At 43.6% G+C, this 4,301-nt stretch overlaps 1 long non-coding RNA gene across 1 annotated transcript in view; it reads left to right on the forward strand.

Annotated features, from left to right (window-relative positions):
- The window catches only part of LOC103924117, a 23,738-nt gene extending 22,456 nt beyond the window's left edge, over positions 1 to 1,282 (forward strand). Inside the window, exon 3 of the long non-coding RNA XR_663971.1 lies at positions 1,204 to 1,282. This is a non-coding gene — a long non-coding RNA (uncharacterized LOC103924117). The remainder of the gene's footprint in view (positions 1 to 1,203) is intronic.
- Positions 1,283 to 4,301: the final 3,019 nt, after the last annotated feature.

A 4,301-nucleotide genomic window follows, 5' to 3' on the forward strand; every position in this document is an offset into this window, starting at 1 on the left:
CCTGTGACTGGCTGGCCATTCCCTTAGCAATTCTCTCCAACACTTCTATGGGTCTGGGTGCAAAGATTGGTATTTTCTCATTCTTTTTCCCCACAGAGCTGGGACATCCAGGACAGCCCAGTTCAAATCTACCTGGACTTGTGCAAAGCATTTGATACCGTCTCACACAACAAGCTTGTCTCTAAAATGGAGAGACATGGATTTGATGGGTGGACAACTCGGTGGATAAGGAATTGGCTAGACGGTTGCACTCAAAGAGTTGCAGTCAATGGCTCAATGCCCGGGTGGACACCAGTGATGAGTGGTGTCCCTCAGGGGTCTGTACTGGGACCAGTATTATTTAACATCTTGGCTGAGGACATGGACAGTGGGATTGAGTGCACCCTCAGCAAGTTTGCGTGTGACACTAAGCTTAGTGATGTGGTTGATACTCTAGAGGGAAGGGATGCCATCCAGACGGACCTTGACAGGCTAGAAAGGTGGGCCTGTGCAAACCTCATTAAGTTCAACAAAGCCAAATGTAAGGTTCTGCATCTGGGACAGGGCAATCCCAAACATGGATACAGGCTGGGCAATGAGTAGATTGAGAGCAGCCCTGTGGAGAAGGAATTGGGAATACTGGTGGATGAAAAATTGGATGTGAGTCTGCAATGTGTGCTTGTAGCTCAGACAGCCTACCGCATCCTGTGCTGCATAACAAGAAGCGTGGCCAGCAGGCCAAGGGAGGTGATTCTGCCTTTCTACTCCGCTCTCATGAGACCCCACCTGCAGTCCTGCATCCAGCTCTGCGGTCCCCAGCACAAGAAAGACATGGACCTGTTGGAGCAGGTCCAGAGAAGGGCCATGAAAATGATCAGGGGGATGGAACACCTCTCCTACGAGGAAAGGCTGAGAGAGTTGGGGTTGTTCAGCCTGGAGAGGAGGCGGCTCCGGGGAGACCTTATTGCAGCTTTTCAATACTTAAAGGGGGCTTATAAGAAAGATGGGGACAGAGTTTTAGTAGGGCCTGTAGTGACAGGACAAGGTGTATTGGTTTGAAACTAAAAGAGGGTAGATTCAGACTAGACATAAGGAAGACATTTTTCATGCCGAACGTGGTAAAACACTGGCACAGGTTGCCCAGAGAGGTGGTGGATGCCCCATCCCTGGAAACATTCAAGGTCAGGTTGGACGGGGCTCTGAGCAATGAGATTGAAGTTGGACGATGTTGAAGATGTCCGTGCTCATTGCAGGGGGGTTGGACTAGATGACCTTTAAAGGTCCCTTCCAACCCAAACTATTCTATGATTCTCTACAGACATGGTCATCAGGACAGGCAGCCTGGAACATTTCCATCTGGGTGGATTTATAAGGGAACACTTAAAAAGCACCTCTACTCTAACGAAGCTTCATTATATCTCTCTTGTACATACTTAGAAACGACCTCATGCATTGATGTTACAAGCCATTTTCATAATTGCAACAGCCTGTGTGGAACAGGAAATTTAACTTTAACAAAATTGTGCAAAATTACAGGGCAATGCAATTACCTTCCATGGCTACAGCCCAGGCCTGTTTTAAATCAAGCTATTGAAAGGAAAACTGACTTTTATTGATAGGCATGAAACCCATAAACCTTCACATACCCAGGAGTCCAGCATCTACCCATCCACTTTTGCTTTAACATTATATAAAACACAGAAATAGAAGTCAAACTTACTCTGCTCTACCAAAACCTCTATTTCTATCTACTAAGGTACCAAAATAGGGAAGAAAATTCTTCACAGTTATATCAGAATGATATTCTTTGAAGTATAATTTCTTCACAAGATAAATGAGTTTCTGACAACTCATTTGCACACACCTTGCTAGACACAATGGCTGTAAAGTGTCATGTTCTGCTGAACAGCTGCCTCAAGGAATTACAAGATGACATTAATAATAAGGGACTATCAAAGTTCCCTTCTTCCAGATTTCCCAAGGTCAGGTTAAAGGCAGAAGTCAAAGAGTTCATGAACCAAAATGCTATCTTGCTATTTGCTCAGCTAGATGTGCTCATCAGTACATTGGAAAACACTTTACACTGCTGGACAAAGGTACGATTAGCTTCCACGTATCTCTTCAGAAAGCTGCATGAGACACAGATGGAAAGCCCTCCTTTGGTTTTAACATTATCTGAAACTAACCAAAACCAACCCCCAGCCCAAACACACACAACCTCAAGTTCTGTATAGCCACTTATCTCTGGACCAAGTGAATATGAAACTTCTCAGCCAGGGTGCTCGCAGTTACGTGGTGCGAGGGCAGCACATCCCACAAGGCAGCAAGGAGCTCACGCCAAGCCCTGAGAACTGCACCAAATTGTTTGGATGCTAATTATCAGTTATTGCTAATAACTGCTGCCAAAGTTGCTGCGAAGCTGCAGATCAGCTCAAACCCTGACAAGTTTTCTCTTGTCAAGCTGCCATCCCCTCCCAGCCATACCAGTACATGTGGTCCTTCAAGCCCTCCTCCCCCAAATACACTAGGGAATGCTGTCCAAAGGCTAATTATGGCACCCCTGAAGCCAATGGGAATTTTATCATAATGAGCTGATGAAGGTTTTCCAAAATAAGTATCATCAACCAAAATGCTATTAAATCAACTTTCGTGTTTGCAGCATTACTTACATCAGCAGACTCAAAGCAATTAGAAAACACGTGCTATCATATTCTTAAATAGCCCAGAAAATCTAATTGCTAAAAATCAAGGTGATTTCTACAAGTTTAATCTTCAGCTGATGATGTTAAATTTCAAGAATTCAAAACTCTCTACAGTAATTGCAAATGGGAAAAGGAATTTGGACCGCAAACAGATGAGGCAGACTCATCCAATAACTGAGATGTTATATAAAATGATCAAAACCAGCTTACTTCAAATGAAGCCCTGGATCAAACTGCATTTAAATCAAGTTTAAAGTACCAATTTCCAAAAGACAGATTCAGTAAAAGGTGAAGTTTCCTCTAGATTTGGTGATTACACAGATTGATCTGTGTATTTTGCAGGAGGAATCTGACCTCAGACATCTTATAGATGAGCGGATAGTTTTTGCATGAAACCCATTACACTGAAAGAGACTTTTATATAAAATTTTAAGCTTTGAGAAGAAAGTATTCCTGATTCCTTGAAGATTAGCATACTTGTTAAGGTATCAAGTACTTCTTAACAAGATTGTTAAGATTTTACACCTAACCTTTTTCAAAAAGTTCCTTCATGTGCAGATGTTCACTGATCACATGAAATGTGAAGAATCTCTAAAACACACTTCTTAGAGAGTTTCAAATGCTGTGCTTCTCTCAGAATAGCTGCTGTGATACAGGAGATGCAAAAATTGATCTCAGCCACACTCAAAACCAAGACTCTAGGCCTTGTGGAAATTCAGAACAGTGCTGCTTCGTTTGCCTCTTTCTTTGATCTGTCACTCCAGACCTCTACTTAGCCAGAAGCAGGTCCTAAAAATCATGAAATTCACCTGAAGTATGCTGGTTATGCTTCCATATTTTCTGGGACTTCCTGAAATAGACCACTGAAAACAAGAGGTTCATGGAGGCTGGTCAGTTTAGCATAGCAGAAAATGTTAGGATGCCACTATCCTAAAAAAAAAAAAGCGATGCTGGGGAGAGCTCTTTCTGAGCTAGAGCAAAACCAGTACGACCTCAAATCCTCTACTGACGTCTGCAAAGAGCTGGCGTCCCTAAAGGCCTGCTGGTCTGACACTAGCCCACGGGCTGCACAGGGACTATTACGGGCTTTGGAGGCTGCCCTGTGCTGCCTCCCTGGGCACTACGCTTCGGTCGGTACCTGTCTTTTTACCTAGTGTGCAAGTCGAGGCACACACTGAACCAGAGCAAGAATGGAAAGGCAAAGAAAAGGCCTCAGACCTGCTTAAAGCAACAAGGAAAAAGAGTCACCCCCACCCCCCGCACCCCACCCGAGATGTTACAGAGGAACAGTAGAAATAACATCTCCCTCTTACTCAGCCAAAACGATGGGGAGAAAGAACATGAAAGAACACACCCAAGAAAACAGAAAACAAAAATATTTCAGCAAAGGAGTTTCGTAAGATAAGTTGCTTACAAATTCATTTGTCATCTAAAACTGAACTAAAATGTTCTTCATTAAAAGAACCGGGGGGCAGGGGAAGACAACTGCTTATACACGATTTGAAGGATTAGGAAAGAAGGAGGAAAATCTTGAAGGGGCCCAGGGCTCCACAATACAAGTCAACTTCTGGACAGTATGTGTCATCCTAGTAACACACAAAATTTCATTCCTTCGGGGGG

This window comes from Pygoscelis adeliae, unplaced genomic scaffold, assembly GCF_000699105.1.
Source record: "Pygoscelis adeliae isolate BGI_AS28 unplaced genomic scaffold, ASM69910v1 Scaffold349, whole genome shotgun sequence".
Lineage (NCBI taxonomy): Eukaryota > Metazoa > Chordata > Aves > Sphenisciformes > Spheniscidae > Pygoscelis > Pygoscelis adeliae.